The 22,061-nt window shown below is 37.6% G+C and overlaps 1 protein-coding gene across 1 annotated transcript in view; it reads left to right on the top strand.

Moving 5' to 3' along the window:
• nrsn1 (neurensin 1) overlaps window positions 1–22,061 on the top strand; it is a 131,577-nt gene that overhangs the window by 19,050 nt on the left and 90,466 nt on the right. The window contains exon 3 of the mRNA XM_055228049.1: window positions 261–390. The gene's annotated coding sequence lies outside the window, so the exon portion shown is untranslated. The remainder of the gene's footprint in view (window positions 1–260; window positions 391–22,061) is intronic.

The raw sequence follows: 22,061 nt of genomic DNA, 5'->3' as shown, positions 1-22,061 counted from the left end.
CCTGTAAATGCCAAAAAGTGGAATAGAGTCATTAACAACTTCATACCTTTGGTCTTGATACATTTTTTTTTCTTTCTGCCTTCCCTTCACTTTATAGCAGCTTGATTTTCTCATGCTTAACCTGTGACAAGAACAGGCTAATATTGGTTAACATGTGTAAAGGATTGATTGTTTTAATTCATTATAGATGACACACAGTACTCTTTTATGTGCATGCTGTTGTTTTGATGCTATCTTTATTTTCCTGTACTTTTCTGCAGTTAAACTGTGGAGCAACACAACTGATGTGGATCTGCTAAATGAGCCTGAACTCCAGCTGCTGACAGGGCCAGACACGTACAACCCCAGAATGGAAAATCCAGGATTTTCAATACTTTTCAATAAAAAGAGGTATGAAAATTGTATTTCACTACAATTCAATGCAGGAAGTAATATTGCACCATATAGTTTAAAGAACTGAACTGAAGAAGCGGCTTGGATGAGCAGCGAAATGTCTTCACTCCTACAGCTTTTTGTCCAGTTGACAGGTTTTATATTTTTCTTTTACCATGAGGGACTGAGGGATTACACAGACAGTATAGTTTTAAGTTTGAAGTTGGATTAGTTTTATGCGGAGAAGAATAAAAAAACAAACTAAAATACTAAATGCATACATTTCAACTTGTTTGGTGGTATAGATTTCAGTTTATTCTGTGTGATGTGTTGATGCTGATATCTATCTATAGCATGTTTTCTACATGGGCCAGGCTAATTTGCAACCTAAAACTTTGATGTAATCTTTGGGAGCAGTGAAAGAGCAGACTCCAGACGATGAATGATAAGATTCAAAAGTGAACATGTGACATGTGTGTTGAAGTTTGACATAAACAAATTACTACAGAATTAAAAAGGAAGCACCTGGTAGTACTAGTGGGCGATGTTGACAAAACCAGCCATCTGTTTCTGAATTTTATCTCATTCCATTGATGATTATAGGACAGTATGATGATAATCCATGCTAAATGTGCTGAAATGTGCCTGTAAATGTCAAGGTGGAAGTGCTCTGTAATATTACACTGTTTTTACGTTTTTTTAATCAGCTTTCTTGCAGCTTTTTCATGTCTTTTTGCCTAATCTCCAAAACAGCATTATCTCCAAAAGTATCTGTCTGGTACATATTTGAATATACACTTCTGCGTATGAATGATTGTGATGCTTGCTGTGGTTCATGTAAGTATTAATTACAATCAAGCAAACCATTCTGCTGATGAGTCCTGCTGGTGTACAGTTTTGACCTTTGACCTTTATGTACAAAAGATAACTGCAAATTTAAATAGAACAGTGCTGCTGAAGGCATCAGAAGCAGCTTATAAAATGAGAGACAGATGCTGCCTTGAAAACAGGCCCTTTCTAACATGATTACAGATAATATACAGTTTATATGAAGATGCACACTCCACTTGGCTCATGTCATTTTTGGATTTGAAAGACGTCTGCTTATGCTAATTACCTTTTTAACAACACTGTGGGCTTTATTATGCTGTTTGAGTGTACACAGTGTATCACATGCTGGGCCTCTCTGGTGTGGGAGTTTGCATTGGCATTCATTATCAAAATCTAATACATGTTTCCGCGTATGCACCTACTTTTCTGCTTGTTAAGACTGAAAATGTTAATTACAAAGTGTCCATGTAGTCATTAGGGAGTAACAGTATGTGGTGCACTCTTAAGATCACAGAGGAGGGATCTAAAGACATTTTTCACTCATCAGCAGTGCAGTCATGTATAATTTTCAAAAGCGGACATCTTATTATTATGGTATAGTATTTGGAAAATGCCCAGTCCTTTGTCTATTCCGTTATATTCAACACATTCTACGCAGTGTTATTTTAGCTGTATTTTGTATTGCTGGCATTCCTAAAGGCCAGACTCACCCGCGCTCACTTTGGGAACTCCACAGTGCGTTGGCTGTAGCAGAGACTGGAGGGGGTTCTGGGAGCAAAAATAATGAGCTCATCAGTTCAGGCTGGAGCGGCCCTTGGCACACACACATCTAATTTTTCTCCTTCAGTCCTCCTTCGCTACTTTTCCCCTTTTTCATCTACAGACATAGGCAATTACCTCAATGCATGTGCGTTTGGGTATTCCTCATCTCTACAGAATAGACTTGTCTCACTGTAAAGAGATTGTGGAAAATCACATCCCTTGCCATGTCCTTCTCCTCCATGTGTGTTTAGTTGGCTTTTACTAGATGTGGTGTTTTGTGTTGTTGCTTATGTGCATATATACAGTGTCTTTTATGTCCCCATGGAGGTTCATTTAAGTCCACTTCATTTTCTGTCCTCAGAGGGGGTTATAGAAGCAGAATGATAAGGCATAACATTATCTTGTCATATAATATATCAACTGTGAAGTAGAGCTGGGTGATATTGCAAATCAAGGAAACACATTTTTTATTGCTTGATCAAAATTTTCTATTTAATTTTTATTTTCTTTCTCTATGGGGTATGAACTGCTAACTCATAACACTTTTAGATCACCATGTTACGTTTTATAGGTTTGCTATATTCACCAAAAACAACGTAATAACATGTTTTATAAGTTTCACTTTTGTTTTTGACTGAGATCTGAGTCTCTCCTCCCTTTGCACTCCCCGTTCAGAGCGCTATCACAACATGCATCCCGCTAACGAAACTACTGCACATTGCATCACGTTTGTCAAGTTTCTGTGTACAGTTTTGTATCATGCTTTTGTATATTTATGGAGAATTGTTGTGTAGGAGCATGGATGACTTAGGCTTGTGGGCGGAGCACTGGACAGAATCTCGCAGCTGACTGTAAGGACGGCTCGAATAGGCCCCGGGAGCGATTGCTAAATTACCAAATCTAAAACTTCTTCTTTTTGATGGGGGAACAACGATCTAACATGGTAGTCAATTTTGTATAATACCCCCTTTTTAAATAAATATGGCTTTTGCATGATATGATATTTTAATATAAATCAATAAATTAATTCACGAACACTCCAGGATCAAATCACTAAAAAGAAATGCCTATTTATTTCTTCAGAATCTGAATTAAAAACTGAAAACTCCTTCCCCTAGTTTGGCTGTGGACCTGTTGATTAAAAATCCTTCATCTTAACACTGGCAATTTAAAACAAGTTCTGTCAGAAAAATTCAAATGAAATAGCAGTTTCTTCCTTGAACAACCTTTGATGCCGCCCACTGCTGGCAAACACTACAGAACTGCAGTTTTAGAGATCATCTTACCCCTTATTGATCACAAATGGTCTCTTTCCAAACTTGCTCAAATCATTGCCATTTTTCAACTTTTAGCCCAGATCGTTCATTTTCTGTTTAAAATCCCACGCACTAATGGATACCATGATGAGAAGATAGTTCTTACTCACTTCATCTGTCAGTGATCATGATGTTATACTATCACATTGTGTCCTTCCCTTTTGTGGGGTTAAACACATTTTCTGAATATTTCCTGATAGTACAGTGTTAGTTTTCTCTTCTGTGCAGTCTTCAGTGGACAATAATGGAGCGTAATTATTTGAATAAAACACTTGAACTTCATGTCTGAAACTGGGGTCATGAACTAGCAGACTGTATAATTTCCTTTGGTTTTGTACTGGGATAAAAATAAAACAGTATATATGTGCACGCTAAATCCCCAGAACTGCAGATAAAATATTCATTGCAGCTGTCTGTTTTTCTCATTAATTGTGGTGTTGTACAGTTTATTGTAAAAGAATGTTTTATAGGGCTAAGGTAGGCTATTCGATTCAGTTTGGAAGAGAGTGCAGAGCTGCTGGGGATTATAGTGATGGTCAAAACAGACTTCTTTCTCTACCTTTTACCAAATGTTCAGTTGTGTGAACTTTCCAGCTCTGCATTAGTAGACTTACCACTTGCAAAGAAGCAGTGCGAGACTGAACTTGTATGCGATTTTTTTCATTACTTCCCAAACATATTAACTAGTTATCCATGAGGCTCAAGCTTAATTACATCCAGGCACTGTGTCACTTCCACAGCTCGGAAGCAGAATATGTAATCAAGGATTTTATATTAAGACCCAACTTTCTTGTTTTGGGTATAATTTTTATGAGCTAATAACTGGATTCTCTGTGATATGAGTCAAGATGAAATGTATTTTCAGTCATCTCCTTTTCATATGGAAGGTTAAGCTCCCCAAATCCAAAGGCGTGAATATTTAGCATGCAAAATGTCACATAGCAATATTGCCTTATTACCTTTAATATCACAGAATTTATTTGTTAGTCTTAGTGCACTGGATTCAAGGATTCGTCAGGAATGTCGCTGTAGTATGATATGATTAGACACAGACACAATGAACTTAAATACAAATAATGTAAGTGTAAATCTAACAATATGAAGATATATAATGGATGTAATGCTTCAAATGGTTGTGATTGCTTCAAACACAACACAATGCAGAGAGAGTTTGATTGCAGTGTGTAATCTTCTAAGCATGGCCTCATAATTATTAATCAACAGCACTATGAAAAACCATTATGTACTTGACCCATTTGTGGGAACTTTTGTTTGTTTCAGTCCAAACATATACAGTATAATATAAATTAGTGGTTTGTATTGGTATAGTGATTTTTATTTTGTTTCAAAATAACTATCTGTCTAGTTAAGTTGAAATATTTACGTAATAAATTGATTTTAGAGGGAAAAGTTAAAGTAGTGCATCAAATGCCGTGATCTCGATTAAGATTTGTGCTGATTTTTGGTCAACCGAAGTAGTTGAATACATTTTCTTGTAACTTTTATTTATATATTTTATATTATATTATACTTTATATATTATATTTTATTTATATTTTTTTCGCCCAAAAGGCAGAATATCATTATGAATATGCTAAAAAATAACCCCTCAGACATTGCAGCAAGTGTCCAACCACAAGGTAACCACAAGGTTTGTCCTTTCCAGTTCAAAAATGTAGTGAAGTAGAAAGTACAGATGCCTTCTTTCAAAATGGCTGAGTGATTAGTGTTCTTCTCTTTTGGAAGAAGGCTGTGCGTTCAACATCAAGTCTGCAAACACTCATGGAGTCTTGTGTGTGTGTGTTTTCATATATATATCTCTTTGAATGTGTGATTTGAAATGACCCATATTTAATGTATAAAAGATTGAATAGTGATTCGTAAGCAGGATACACCCTGCCTCAGGCCCACAGTTGATTGGATGGTCTCCAGTATGCAGAAGAAGATGGATATGTGAATAAAAGTGAATTCAGTGGAATTAGACATGTAGAATGAGAACAATGAAAGACACATTCACATAATTATGCCCTCACTACTTGTCTGATAATGCTGTGTCATTACTAAAAGAATGGTGCAGCAGCCATAATAACACAAGGTTATTAGCCCATAAATCTAAAGATGCTGTGTTTGGGGCAGATAAGTGTATCAATCTAATGCTAAAATGCCAAACAGGGGATATTAAACTAGTCCGCTTTTTATTGTTTTGCTTGATCATTAAATGTTTTATTGGCACCAAATGACATGGTAAATTATAAATGAATCCTAGCCTCCCTGGTCTGTAGCAAGCATTAAGCCAAGATCTTATGCATTTATGCATGTGTGACTACAGGCCCTGATATTTGTGGACAGATAACCTAAATACTTATTGCTATTGTAATATACCATTATGGACTTAATCGAAAGCAGTGGCAGGTGAATGTGTTATGATAATAGGCTTCATTCACAGTGCTGGTGCTGGCCTCATCTGCACTTCATTTGTATGGACAGAGCTGATCTGAGGGCTGTGTATTCATGATAGTATCACAGCAGTATCTCAGCAGCCCATCACACTGGTCTGCAAAGCCATGTTTGTTTGTAAAGAAGAGATTGAAAATGGATTTAACAAGAAACATGCTCGAGATTTAGCTTGTCCTTGTGTCATACAATGTTTGCGAATATAATGTCAGTGGTCAAAAAGGACAATGTGGAATCAAAATGTAACCTTGTAAGCAATAAAAAAGATATATCTTTTAAATTGTGAGAACAGCTCATTCTTCATCAGTCATTTATTTCTAATAGCTAAAGCCTTAACCCTGGTCTTTAAGTAGATGGTGGTGTTAAAGCCAGGGCATAACTCAATCACATGAGGTATTTTTGACTAACCAGGCATGTCTTTGGATGGTGGGTAAAAGATGTATGCAAAAAAACATTTATTTTATTTACCTTTATTAACCTTAGTCTTAGTTATTATAATTTCATGTATCTTTTAAGTATTTGCTCAATACATCTTAGACTTGCGTTAGATTGCAACTAAGAACTCTATAATATAATCTGACATGCAAACTTTTGGGTTTACAGTTTAGATTTTTGTCCAGGTTAAAGCTGCACCTTGATTGAAGCCACAGAACAAGTCTAAAATTGAGCTACAAGCTTTTTACATTACATTGACAAGAAAAATACCAAAAGTCATTCCAAAGCTTACTTTTTCTTTTTTCATGAATACTGATGTGAACTACAATCCATTTGCAGCCACACGTTCGCTCAGTCTGCAATTTATGATTCAAGCTGTAACTACCTCATTTGATCCCATCCTTGTTATGCTAATTTCCCCTCACAATGGTAGCAAATCAGTTTGATTTAACTGTGGAAAGTGTGTGTGTGGCGTTTGGGTGGAGTGGGTGCCAGCAGACTTCGGGTATGTCTCTGTGAGTGATGCATATAGTCTGTGCGTATTGGTGAGCGCCGCATCTGCAGTTGTCACAAGTAAGAGGTGTTTTGTGCTACAAACCAAAGCTCCAATCTGCATTTTGATGTCATTAGCTTTCCACATCAGGCAGCACTACTTACACCCCAAATGTGTTTTCAAGAGCTCTACACCAATTGTCCAATGAAAGGTTTTAAAAGCAACATTAAGTCTCTCATATTAAAATTATGAATTTTTTGTCAGATGGTAGGCTTGACTTGCTGAACTCTGATATGATTAAAATAACACTAAAAATGCAAAACAAATGTTTATCTATGTGCTTTGGCACCATTTACATGATCCAACACACAAGGATGCAGTGTTTTCATCTTTAAAAAGGAATTTCTGTGCCATTCGTAAAATCCTCTGCACATAATATGGCATAACATCAAATATGGACAATCCACATGCATATTCATGAGAATCTTGTAATCAGCTGTTGTGATGCTCATTTTCTCTTTCTTTTTGTGTATCATTCATTTTGTATTTGGAGTTGCAGATGTGTGTATGGTCCTTGATATAGTCAGTTATCTTAGAGACGTACATACGTGTAATGTTAGGGGTACGAGAGTACAGTTTTCTCATAATTTGATGCATATCTTTTATCCATGGGTCATAGGGGCGTGACGATTCTGAAAAAAAGATCCAATCATTCAGTTCTGATGTTTTGATTCAACTTTGTGTTGCGTTTGTTGTCATTTTGGCACAGGCAGGAAATCATCAAGCCAAATGCAATAAACTCTCCACTGATCACATATAGATTACATTAAAGCACTGGGTCAAAAGTGTTATTTTTATGGAATTTTTTTAGCAAATAATTGTAAACATTTTTTGATCTTCTGAGGTCCAACAAAAATCAAAATAAAATCAAACCCACGTGACCCATGTATTGAAATAAGAATCAAATCCTGACAAAACAGAATCGTCCCATGTGATTTTGATACATTTTTGGCCCTTTTATAGTAAATATCATTTAAAATAACTTTTTGTTAATTACAGTATGTCTTCTCTGTTTGAATATAGAAGAGTCAGGCCTTTTTGGAGATGTTTTCCTTCATAGGTCTATCTGTGAAAGTATAGCACAATTAACATGCTGGAATAATGACAGATACATATTGCATCACTTGTGTATATTGCATTACCAGGATTGTATTGAACAGTTCAATATTAGACTGAGTATTGTTGTTTCCCTGTTTGCTGTAACTAGGAGCTGTAATTCACCTGCACTTGGACAGCAAGAATCCAGAGGTTACTATAAGCATGAGGAGGACAAGCAGGATTTAACCCACAACCTTTTGGCTCAAACAAGAAAGAACCTCCTCAACTACTGCTCTAAATTTGTTTATAGCATCCCTTTCTCTAAACCTATATAACGGCATTGTCTGGACATAAGCACTTTTAATGTAACTGTGAGATTCTTGTCTCCTGTCTTATCATCCATCAAAGGATTCGAATAGGACTTAAGCAGTCAAAGGAAAGTACCCTGGACACTAATGTGTGACTTCCTGCTTCACCGTGTGTGTGCTTTGTTATGGCTCTTGATGAGAAAGGGCTTCATGTCGGAAGGCACTAGATGGTCTGTTTACACAATTTTATGGTCTTGGGTTCCCACACTGGGGATGGTAGACTCCGATTGGTAGCACTTAGTCAAGTTGTTGATACAAACTTTTGTAAACTTCAATTCATCCCTCTTTTCGACCTTATTTATTAGCCCCTTTCCGATTCATTATACAGCTGTGAATGTGCAACCTTACCTGACAGGACTGACCTCTGTATTCACTGTTCCTTCTCTTTATATGTGCAAACCATCAAAATGTGTTTTTTTGGTTTATCTTCTAAAAACATCTAACACAAATAGTCTCTGTATTGTCTATAATTCCTCAAAATCATTTAACACTAAAGCTAGATATAGATATTTAATTAACTGCACATAAATAAATGCAAATAATGGCAAAAAAAAAACTTTCATTGAGAGCAGCAGTGACCATTATGTGACAATAAACAGTATAGACTGTATTTATAGATGAGCACTAAAACATGTTGACCTTCCATTTACTTACAAGCCTGTGCACACTATCACTTAAAGACAATTTTGTGGGTGCAATTTTCACTTTTGACATTTTTAGCATGTGAGAAGAAAAATGCCCAGTGATATAGTTAGCAGTCTGCAAACTAAATACAGTTTGTGAAAGCACGCAGCCTGGAGCTGGGTCTGCTGTGGTCAATGTCTGTAGCCAATATTGCTTCACAGTCTGTGTTTTTCCTTGTAATAATATTGTTAGCTTGTATGCACACAAGCAGACTTCAACTTGAACAGTACAAGACTTGGCTGGTACATTTCTCCAGATGAACTACACTTGTTCTGCCCATCGCTTCAACTTGTAGGAATAACATTACTCCCCAAACACACTGTGAAAAAGTTTTATGTCCACACAAAGTACATCTCTTAAGTACTATCTAAATCAATCAAAGGAATGGCCTCTTACTCCTCTTACTCTCTCCCAGCAATTTGCCGTACGAACTGGTGTTGTGTTGGCTAATCCACTGGCTCAGGTTTAAGGTATTTGTCTCACATGGGGACCCAAGCAAGAGTTTTTGTATTGCTCTGCCCGAGATCTAGTCTGACAAATCAAATGGAGAAAAAGAAATCAATGTTTAATCATCTCATGGCATTATCCTTAAGAGATTTTGAAATTAGGTTTTTGAAATTCAAGGTTAAAACGCATATTAACAATGAGCTAAGTTGTACTGTGGAATGTTTAATTCATCAACCTTTTGCACCCTTAAGGAAGATTTCACTTAATAATAAAAAAATATGTTTAACGAGCACTTTAGCTGTGAATATTGTCAATTTGTGTCTATGTATACCTTCTTGTTTCCTCTTTGCGAAATTAAATCCTCTTTTTTCTCTTCCGCACTCCACTTTCTCACTTGCCCTGTAAATCAATTTCAGGCTTTAGGCGGCTCTGCCTCGCAGGCATCTCTGTCTTTGATAGTGTTCCCACCACAGTTCACAGTGGATGTGTGTGTGATGCAGCCCACCACAGCGGAACAGAGGAGCCCAGCCAGATTTTTAACTTCTTTGGAGGATTTCTGCTTCAAACTGAGCCGTGTTGAGGACAAACGTAAAGATTCTCCCATGAACACACACAGTTCTGGGAGACTAGTGGAGAAATTGTGTACTTTACTTGGGCTTATAGGAACAACATGATTGAGCCTTGAGTCCATATAAACACGGGAACGCACAGAAACGCAACACCAGGCTTTGAGGAGTTTGTGGAATTTAGTCTGTTACTTCACATATACAGAAAGTGTACAACATTGGAAAACCAGAAGACATGGCTGTTTGTTCTGGTAACCCTGTTTTTTATAGTCCTCCAGGGGATTGTGCTCTGCATTTGGGCACCAAGGCCAAAAACCTGCCAGGAGTGTAAGGTTAGGTTAGGTTATTGTTGGGTTTGATGTCTGGACCTCGTGCGTTCCACACATCAGGGGACGTCTTACTGTTGGTCCTGAGGTTTCCAACCCTTTGACTCCATGCTGTCATCTTTCTTTGCCTTTTCCATTTTCACTCTTCTCTTTCGGGGGTTGCTACATCTATTGGCCTGGGTGACATTGACAAAATGGTGCTGTGATACATATGCTAAGCTATGCTACACTATGCATTTAAAAAAAAAAAGTTTTTTGATTTAATTATACTTTCCAAGTGGTTACCAAACTGTGGTAGTGACGTAGGGGGTACATGAGGAGATTTTTGGATCTGCAGCCCGATATTTGTGCGGACATAGTCTTTTTACTCTGGACCACGAGTCTGTATTAAAGATATCGATCTGTGTATGTTCTGCATTATAATCATGGGACTGCATGGTCTATACAAGAGGTTTGCTGTATGAAAATCAGACCTCTTCGGTTGTTTTTGCTCTTCAAGGAACCAAGAATGCTAGATCAGGTTCTGATCCTGTGGGTTGTTAAAAGCACAAACACACGTGGATGAAGGAGCTATCCAGAGGGCTCTGGTGTTTCATTTCCCCGTTTCATGTGAGTGTTTATTTTCAATGCAAAAGTCTTTCTTTTTGTGTTTAAGGGCACTGGTCACATAAGTGAGACTGTATCTAAAGATAAGCACAACAATAAGTGCACTGTGGTGGGTTATAATGTGTAACAAATGTGTTTGTATTGTAATTGTAAATTTGCAAAGACTTGCGCTGCCCTAATGTGCCAAATCTATGCCTATACACGTGTTTTGGGTGTTAGAAGTTGTAAGATGAGGCCTCTTGTCCTAATTTGATAAGAATGATGCACATGCTTTGATATAATAACAAATATTCCAACTGTGAAATGTAATATAATGTGTTTAGAGGAAACAGACATTATCTTCAAGTGCATCCCAGTAGGGGGCACGGAACTGCCATCAAAAGTCTCGAGGGGAATGTGACAACAAGTTTGGGAACCACTGTGCTATACGTATATCATATACTTTTAAAAAATATAATATCCTTTTTTTCTCCAATTGCCCCTGGGGGATAAATAAAATGATTTAATTTCACTATACTATACTATACTATACTATACTATACTATACTATACTATACTATACTATACTATACTATACTATACTATACTATACTATACTATACTATACTATACTATACTATACTATACTATACTATACTATACTATACTATACTATACTATACTATACTATACTGATATTATACTGATATTATACTGATATTATACTATACTATACTATGCTAATATTACACTAATATTATACTTTATATACTATACTTTATTCTCTACTTTATACTATAACATGGCAGTATAATCTGTTTTTCAATGCATCTCCACTCCCTTGTTACAGCATTTCATCTGAACTCTCCTATTAACTTCATGTCCACTTTCAAAACAACTTAGCATTTTTTGGCACCTGTTATCTCTAGCCTCAGTTTCCACTGATAATTGTTGCTCGCGGACACAGACAGTCCTGAGATACCCAAGTAAAGTTGTGTACTTCTTTCTGTGATTCTTGACTCCATATAAACAGGGAAAGACATTAGAGCATAACACTGGTTGTTTGAAGAGTGTGAAGTTTGTTGAGTTTGTTCTGCTAGTACACATGTTTAGGATTAGCATTAAAGAGATACAAGGAGCCAAAGTGGAGAGCGCTGGGGATAACGCAGAAAAACGCAGAAAAAAAAATGCAAAGTGTCTTTGAAGACAGATGTACCTAAAGGAAATGTCCTTCAAAGACTGCCGCGCTCAAAGAAGTCTGATGAAAAATATTTACCTGCTCAAACACGGAAAGCAGCCAATTATGAATAAACATACGACATCTTCCATTTGCACATATTAGGAACTTTTTCACACGTTAGACCTTCAGAGTTGAGTCAACATATTAAAAGACAAGAACTTGATAATTGAAAATGAAATTGCTAAAAGTTACATTCACGCATGTATATACCAAACAAATTTTCAAACAACAATTGATCACAAATCTCATTAAACCATATTCTGTTCATATTAATATCAATTTTATTTTAACCCAGAGCTTCAGCGAATCTTCCTTCTTATATGCAGTGATGCACTTTGTTGTGGTATTAGTTTACCATCAGATTTACACCTAGTAACTGATATTTCACAATTTAATAATTACAGTTTTTTTCTCAGTACAACCTACATTTTTGTGTATACCCAAGTTCAACTCTTTTCAAATGTATGACTTCCATCAATCTCAAAATGCCTTTTCATTGTTCATATAATGGTCAAAACACCCATAAATAACTCCATGTTTGTTTACAGTCTGCTTGGTCAGTAATGTACAGCACAGGTGTGAATGAATTGTTGTTTAGCACGTCTTTCAGCACTTCTTGAAGACTTAAGATGAGAATAATTCAAATGTTAATCCCTTACACAGATCACAGTTGTTGTTGTTACCATACATGTCAAAAACAACTGGCTGAAATGTGTTGTACGTTCACCTCTCAAAGCCTGTTTAAAGTCTACGTGCTATTCTAAACCTCGACAGTAAACAAACGTATGGAAATGCGTGCGATAACTGACTGTGATATGTAAGGCATGAGAAGGCAGTGGGCCACCTGTCTCCCCACTGATCTGCAGCTTAAAATCATATTAGCAAAGTGCAGAGCAAAGAGACCTCACAGTAGGTCAATGTGTGAGCTGTCTGAGGCTCATCCCGCAGAGAACAGCACCACCCTTTGACTGGTATGGGTATGGCAGGCGCTCACATGGTCAGGGCAGGGGGGACATGCTTTACTGTACAGCTGTTTGGTGTGGAAAATCAAGGTCTGCTCTCTTGTTTCTGAGGTATGTAACGCAACAGATGCCCAAAAGCAAATGTTGTTTGTCAGTCATTCCGTGGATATAAATTATATAACATTACTTTTCAGGGGCTTGTTCTGTATACTTAGATTACACATACATGATACTTTAGGGTATATGCCTTTAAGTGTTATGTTGAGTAATTTGTTTGGTCCTCCAGAATTTGTATTAGTCAACATTTTGCTCTAGTTGGATTATAAAGGCTTTATGTCCACAACAGCAGAATGAAAATATAGAGTGAGGTAGATTGAGATTTGGAACGTGAAACGCGATATAAATGTACCGGTATGTGTACTTGTGTAAACTACAGAGATCTTGTAAGCGCAGGGTCAGATACATGGTCAGGGAAACTTAATATATAAATAATTCTGACAACTTCTGCTAGCACCACCACCACCATCACTCCCCTTATTCATTTTACTTTTATTCAACACATGTCTTTAGTCAACTAAGAATTTCTGTGGTGAAAATGATCAAATGTGCTGTCGGGGATACACTCTCTCAAACAGATCAACAGTCAAAAAACAAGTCAGGTTTTGTTTTATGAATTACAGTCTCGCAGTGAGTTGCGATAGTAACACTAAAATTAACAAAACAACTTAACCCAGATTCCTGTTTCGTATTAACTGTTCTTATAAGTGAACTAAAACAAGAAAATGAAGATTATTGATGCAATATGAGACTAACTTTTATCTTAAGTCTGAACATAGCATAACAACATCAGGGTTAACGTCGGTCATCAGGACCCACTGGGGGCTGCCTGAACAAACACTGGACAGTTACAATATGATAACACCATTCATCAAAGACACTGTGATGTAGTGGCTTAAGCTGTAGAAGCACATATGTTTCACCTTCTTGACGCGCCGTTTGTCCCATAATGCAACGCAAAAGTGTTTATTTATAGCAGAACTGTTTAGCAATTATCCTCAAGCATTAGTCATTCAAAATAACAGTGGAATCTGATACTTTTCTTGTTATTTAAACTGAAGCGAAATCTAGGTCATGTGCCCTAGTTTGTTTTTACTCCTTTCTAGTAAGAAGAATTTCCTTAAAATATTATACAGCACCCCTCCTACATTTAAACATACCAATTTTTACTTTTCATGCAAATTATATTCAGTTCGTATTGGCGCTAATCAGGGTTGTGTGCTATATAATAGGCCTTTTGTGAAAACCATTTCTAATGAAGTCTTGGAAAATGTGCTCTTGATTGCAGCCTTTCCCAAAGAAGTTAAGACCACTTTACCTCGTGTTCTCCTCTTTTTTTCCTCCGAATCATTAAGCCCCCGCTGCTTTATTGTCTCTAAGTAGTCACAGCTGAGCGTAGAGAGCACTAAACTTAAGCATATACCTTTATAAAGTGTTTTGTATGTGTTGGTGGGGGCATAAAAGGGCCAATATAACATAATAACTATACATTGAGGCAGACTGGAGAGAAAACTGTGTTGATTTAATTGAAGCACATCAGAACTGCAGACAACGTAAATCCACTAACACATAATAAAGGGAATGCAACTGTGTTATCATTAGCAGTAGCATGGAAGATATGCTCGGCTGAGGAAAAAGTGTTACGAGACCGTTTTCCTGTGGTAATTGTGGTGTTCAAAGATATTTTAGAGAACAGACTATCACTAATTCATAATGGATGTGGAGAATAACATACTGTCATGTGCCTAGTCCATTTAGCTGTTGTATCGTGAATCACAAGTGTACATTCGTTGGGAAAAATTAGACTGTAAATGGCTTCAACATTAATTCTTGTTGTACATAATAATTTTTGTAATATATTTTTACTATTGCAGTGTTGTATCAAATTTCATCATCACTATTTTACTAGTTTTTTAGTCAACTGAGCAAAAAAGTTGTAGGAGCAAAGATGTTTTGCTGCTCATCCAAGCTCAGATCACTGGTGGACACTGTCTTATATCTAACTATCGAGTGATCTGACCGGAACTGAAGAAACAACTTGTATTAGCAGAGAAATGTCTTCACTTCTACAACTTTTTCTCCAGCTGACAGATTTAAATCTTTTTTTTTTTTACTGTGGATTATACCTGGATGATTGAGGGATTACGCAGACATCAATTTTGTATCTTAATTTTATTCAGTGTATATTTTAAAAAGTTTAGCTGTTAGATTGAAGGTTTATTTTGTTTTGATTTTTGACTGCACATTTTCATTCTTATGCTGATCTTGTAGTTTGTCTTGTAAAACTGAAATTTCCTTACTGTGGAACAAATAAAGGTTCTCTTATCTTATCAAAATAGCTATCCATGCATGCTAAAGCCTTTTTCATCTTTCTTATATTTAAATATTTCAACACTTTTTAACAGAAGATTGAAGTATTTAAGTTCAGAAACTTTATAAATTAGGTTATGAATCAAACCAAATTTCTAATCAAAGCCCTATTCAAGTTGTTTCAAGTGTTTGAGTGTCCCTAGTAAAAACAAGACTATACAAAAGAACATTTGCTAAAGGCATCAGTGAGAGCTCTAGTTATTTGATCAAGCCAAATTTTAGGGCTCAAAGTGAACTGACAGATGTCCACTGCTAAATAATATAATTCAAGAACAGTTCATGAAGACAAGTTTCAAGTTAACATATGCATGATCTCACCTTGTATGGCTTTGGCGAGTTCATCCAAGAGCTTCCAAAAGTAACAGTTCTGACCACATGGCGGAGTTTGAAGGCTGCTGCGAGCTCCAGATGTGGTGGTCGGCAGCAGCTCTGTGTCCGGTGGGAGCCTCAGGAATGTACAGTTGGCTTCGGACATACAGTAGGGCCTCTGTGCTGCCCTGCCTTTTACTGGGCTCAAGAACATACCTATGCATGACTGTGAGTGCATGCATACTGACACAGACAAAGCCTGTCTTACATGTGTGCCCCAGCAGATGACCCCCAACGACCCCGGCAGGGATTAAACCGCAGCAGGACTCGGTGCCTGTCAACCTGCCTTCGGTCTCTCACACACACGCTCATACACACATACACGCACGCGCACACACAAAACATGGACGGACTGGAGCTGTCAGCCTGTCCTCAGCCTCGGTAACCTCTTCCCCAGCCCTGCAGATGTTTCCTGAGCTCAGCAACATGACTCTGGCTTAGTTTTGCAGAGTTGTTTGAACTTTGCAGTGCACCCATTTACCGGCTATGCACAAAAGCAGAATAAATGGAGTTTTAGAAAAGCAAACCTGGATTCAGATCTCACAAATTTAAGATGAGCTTTAATTACGTTGGGATGTATCAGATTTGAGCAGCACGAAAACATATAAAAATGAAACACTATCAGATGAATTTTTATGGATTTATGTGATGTTTACATTTCCATCTGCACTCTTATATGCAAGCTAGACTCCAAACAGCAAACATAGTATTGAATCAGTCATATGCCTCCAAGCCAACTCCAAACTGCGAATACAGTTACCCCAACCTGGTTTATACTTTGAATCCCTTTTCATTTTACAAGGTATTAATCATTAGGTATAAGTCCTAAAAGTCCTCATTCATACAAACTATTACATGCACATCAATCCTCTTTCAACTACCGTGGGTCAAGAGTAGAAGTAAATCTAAAATATATAAAAGATCCACAGTGAAGTAGCAATAATCTGTATGTACTTTTGTTCATTGTTTTGTTTTTTCTTTCTGTTTCTTGTTCATTTGTGCATATAAATTACACCTTTATTAGATTTAGTGTGGCTAGGTAGTTATAGATATTAATTATAGATCTATTGTAAATCTGGTAATATTGAGTGCACTGCAATACTTTTCATAAAGAAATATAGCCCTAAACAGTTTTCCTATAGCAGTGTATATATAATTACATTAAGAATTCACATATGGACAGTATTAAAACACATAAAGCACCTCTCCATGTTTACTGGTACAGACTGTGATGTAACCAGGCTCAGAGCGCTTCACAAATGAGTATGCTGCCACCTAGAGGCATTTGCATGCTCTTGGTGAATACGCCTCAGCAGATAACAGCATGTTTACTGCACATTTGTCATCACTTGATCAAAAATAAACAATGTAATATAATTTTATGGTGTACTTTTACTACATGGATGATATACTGCATTTTTTCAATTTCATATATTGAGCTGATAAAAAATCTGGTTAAGATTCTTATGTGGAAATATGGCCTGAGCAGAAGTGGGTTATTTTTACACTTAGAAGTGTTTCTCTGGTGATTTCTCTGTTCTTTTGTACCAAAGCAAAAAGGCCTTGTCTGCATGTTCCTGTTGGGCTCCGGAGATGGGCTGACCCTTGTGGTGTGTAACGATGTGTGTTAGCATTAACAGCACCTCAGGGGTAATGGAGAGGTTGCCGTTGCGTGTCTATGTGTGTGATGTATGGAGGAATATATTCAGATGTGTGTGTTTTCATGAATCTCTGGGGGTGCTCTTGCCAAAGCCAGCTGTATATCACAGCAGTCTCCCAAGTGTAACTTCAAAGTCGCAGCCAGCTCAGTTCAGGCTATTTCTGACACAGTCAAAGGAAGGACACATGTGTTTATGTTGGAGTTTGTGCAACAAAACCTGGACATACATAAAATACTTCTCACCTTCCCACAGCGTCGGAGCTGTTTCTTTAAGGATATGGTGTCACTGAGTTTGGATTCTCAACAGGATTATGGAGGAGCCTCTCTGGACAGCACCGGGGCCAGTGGCAGTCACTTCAGAACTTTTTATACACTTTTGCTAGACATGCATGCCTAACCTATATCCCAGCTCTGTGCTGTTGAGATAGCATAAACTTTACTCACCTTACATTTTTGTTTGTGATTGACAGTGGTCAGAAATAGTCAAATAAATTGTATCTGAGTTTTTGTAAACAGTTGTATAGCTTACTTGTGTTTGACAGAAATGTATGTAGTAACTTCAATAATGATATTATTACAACCTGATATTTTTATGGCTAAACCAAAGTATTTGTACTACGTATAATACGTTAATATGATTATATTACACAAGCATACATCAGAATTGGTGTGATGATTGTGAATACTGTGTACCATTGGCCAGAGAGGCCCACTTTGTACGGACTCCTTTACCTATGTCCAGATGTTCCTGCTCCAGCTGCCTTCACACACTTACAGTAGTTTTAACTAATTTCTCCTCTATCCCTTTCATGTTTCCCTTTAATGTTGAGTTTATTTTCCCTATAATTTTCCCTGTCCTACATGTGATCCGCGGCACATTCAGCGGTTGGAGCGTCTGAAAGCCATTACTCTCACACCACTCCCCCTCTCCTATTCCCCCTCTCCTCTCCCCGGCCTCTCCGTCTGTCTGTTCCTGTGCGACAGAGTCAGTAACACCCCAGCAGGAGGTGAACGAGGGAGCGCTGGAGGCAGGAAGGATAGGTGCAGGGCGCAGAAATGCAGCTCAGTGCCTCACATGACGGCAGACGAGCAACTAGATGTGTGACAAGGCAAAAACAAAGAAAAGCTAAGAAATCTCCACTCGTCCGCACATGTAACTCTGGTTGTGTGAGTCATTGTGTCTGTGGACTTTGTTGTGTGTGCATGTGCATAATGAGCATGGTGCCAGGCTGCAGCAGCTGGGAAGACCATCCTCTGTTCTCGTGTCATCAATAAATGATCAGAGTGGGCCATCTGGGGAGAGGGAACCACCAGCCACCACGACCTGGCACTGAACAGCACACTGGAAAAGACACAGAGACGCTGGGGAGAGAGAGAGGAAGAGAGAGGAAGAGAGGGAGGAGAGAGGGAGGAGAGGTGGCAGAGTGAGGGACACACAATGTTAGCGGAAAGAGTCACTGACACAGAAATGAACAGTTCAATATTACCACAGGAAAAAACTCTGATGTTTTGTGTCTCTTTCCAGATTGACTGTTTATTGACTGTTTGTTGATCACATCCAAAAGTCAAAAAAGGGTTATAGTGGTTCCTTTAAAAGACTGGTTAAATTGCTTCATAAGTGAATGGGATGAATAGGTGAGTAAGTAGTATCGGTAGTTGTCTTTTTATGTGTATCAGCCACTAACTTTGTGACAAAGTTCAGTTAGTGAACTTTGCCACTGGGATTCGTCCTCCCTTCATTTCAAATAGTGTACTAAACCAATAAGAACTGAGGTAATGAACTCCAGTATTCTATCGACGATCTGGGTAAACAAATAATTTGCATAGCTAGCATTTAAAGACGTGCTTGTGGCAAACCACTCTGATCTTGAGACTAAAAGATTTGAGTTATCTTCTGTTTCTAATTAAACATTAGAGTCAACAATGGGGGCATCATTATGTGCTGTTTACCATAATATTTTGAATAATAATTACTATTACAACAAACACAGTTGTAAATTGCAAATGAAAATGCAGTGAGAAGAAGAAGTGACAGGAAGGAAGAGTGTGGAGAAGACAGAGGAGGATGTGAGATGAGGGGAATCAGGAAGTGCTGTGGGCGGCTGCTGTTGGGCCTAAGGCTGACACACATGCACATATCTGTAATGTATGCACACAAGACCATTCTTACCTCAAGCCACTCCAACAGCGGTTTAATCACAACCCGGTGCGAGTGTAAAGAGACTCTTGGGATGGTGAAATGTATGTTAAAAAGTATATCAGCTATTTTCTACAGGGACAGGGGACATATTGGTATTAATATATTGGTGATGGTTTCACATAGACCAGGGCAAAATTGTGTCTAGAGATTTAAAAATAAGTTTCTAATGGAAATAGAAGAGCAATGAAAATACCTGACTATATATTTACACCGTCATCCTACAATAAATTATGTTATCTCAATGAATACATTTTGGCCCAACTATTACATTTTTCACCTTAATTGCAACTTGACATCAATTTGTGGGTTTTGTTTTGGATATTAAAATATTGATATTGGCAAGTATCTGTTATTGACCACAACAGCAAGTGAAATATTGGATGTCGACTGACTGAACATTTTTATACTGATATCGCCTTTAGCTAATCAGAAGCAATAGTGCCAGAAAGACACACAATGTCTTCCCACAGATTTTTCACTCGAACAAAAAATAGCAGTAGTGAAAAGGAGAAACCTCAGGGCAAGCTACAGAAAACAGGATTAACTCCCGAGCCCTTATAGAATAGATCTGTCCAGGGCAGCTGAATGAAGTTGAATATAATCATATAAGAAGCAGTGGTATATGCATGGTTCATTCAGACAGACGAGGGCAGCAGGGGTCAGGAGGGGTCCCTGGGTCAGGACAGGACCACAGATGGGGCTAACTAAGGTTCACGCATCACTTGGTGAGTGGCTGAGCGACAACTTGCAAAGAGCCGGCAAAAAAGCTTCAAAGAGCTGAAAAATAATCACAGATAATTTCCCATTTATATTAACTAAACTGTATTGATTGAAACATAGAATATAATGTATTTGTCATTGTCAGGTAAAAAGAACTAATTTGCAGTTTAGCAACTCACAAAAGACAAAGTTAGATTGACGTATGTACATATCTTATGGCAACATTTTTTAACTATTTGGAAAATGAAATGTGAAGTGTGTCAACACTGACCAAATGCTGATTAATAAGACATGTATTAAAACAGCGTATTAATAATAACTTATGGATCAAGCAACATTTAGAAGACAAGAAATTATAGGGACGTTTGTTGCAACTATGGCGATTACAAGTATTCTAGAGCAGGCATGTCCAAACTGCGGCCCGGGGGCCAAATGCGGCCCTCAGACCAATTTTTCTTGGCCCTCAAGCTTCCAGGTGAATTAGCCTGTATTTCTTTAAACAGTACTTTTTACTGTATATTTCTGAAAATCTGCTTTAACAAGCCCTTATCAAATATTTAATGTGTCCCATTGAGGATGTAAGCATGAATAAAGGTCTAGCGGTTCAGTCTAACTTGTAATAATAACACACATTTGAAGTATTCACTATATTGGCGGCCCTCAGTCGGCCCTCGGCTTTGTCTGTGATTTTATATGCGGCACTTCATGAAAAAAGTTTGGACACCCCTGTTCTAGAGAATATGGCGCTGAAGTATGACATTGTCCATGTTCTTTTTATTATAAATGATGATTTGCAATTGTAACACATTTGTCTGTTCAAGGGCATAGCATAGTAAACTGATGAGAGATCAGGGAAACATATTCACCGTCAATTGGACCTGTGGGCCTTATATAATCTGGAGTTCCCCTGATGGCCATGTGCTTAGACTATGTCCGGAAACACCAGGAGGGCACTTTTACATTTGACTTCTTTCCATTTTGGGTCTTTATCATGTTTAGTCCCAAATTATCCCACACTGTAAAAATGATAAACATAATTTCACATGAGGCACCCTATAAATCACAATAAAAGACAAAGGATTGTATGTACTGTACAGTTATTTTAATAATTTAATATGTAATAAAAGTTCCTTCTTAATTTTTCATGGCTATTCTTAAAGTAATGTTTAATACTTATGTAAGCCTCGGATGTAAGCACACAAATTCATGAAAATTACTACATGGCAGTATGTTCATGACATCACTATTTTAGCATAATTACTATACAGTGGGCTTCACTCTATACAAGTTAGTGCACTAAATGAAGACATCCCCCAGCTATCTTTAGAGTGGTACTTGTATGTGAACATGTAAGCTTAAATGCAGTTCTAATTTGAATATGCATGGTCATTTCAGACTTAATTTGCCTCACTGTGTGACTAATTTGTGCTCCAATAAGTAGCATATGCCCAGGGCCATATAACCTAGCCATCCTTAGGTTTTAAAAGAGCTTTTACCATTCGTAGATCCTCTAAAGGTGTACACCGATTAACCAATGTAATTATATTAACCTATTAGAGGTGAGATTAAGCATGCACTACATATAGAGGGGATAACATATATGCAAGCACTGAATAGATTAAGCAGAGACGTAAACAGCAGCAGTTATGTGTTGTTTGTAAAGTCAGCAATCTGGCAGTCTGAACTCTCAAGGTTTAGCTAATGCTGGCTCAGCAGTAAGCTAGAAATGCTAACTTTTCACACTCA

This window comes from Periophthalmus magnuspinnatus, chromosome 16 (genome assembly GCF_009829125.3).
Source record: "Periophthalmus magnuspinnatus isolate fPerMag1 chromosome 16, fPerMag1.2.pri, whole genome shotgun sequence".
Classification (NCBI taxonomy): Eukaryota; Metazoa; Chordata; class Actinopteri; order Gobiiformes; family Gobiidae; genus Periophthalmus; species Periophthalmus magnuspinnatus.
The sequence above is the reverse complement of the archived record's forward strand: the minus strand, read 5'-3'. Positions and strand labels throughout refer to the sequence as shown.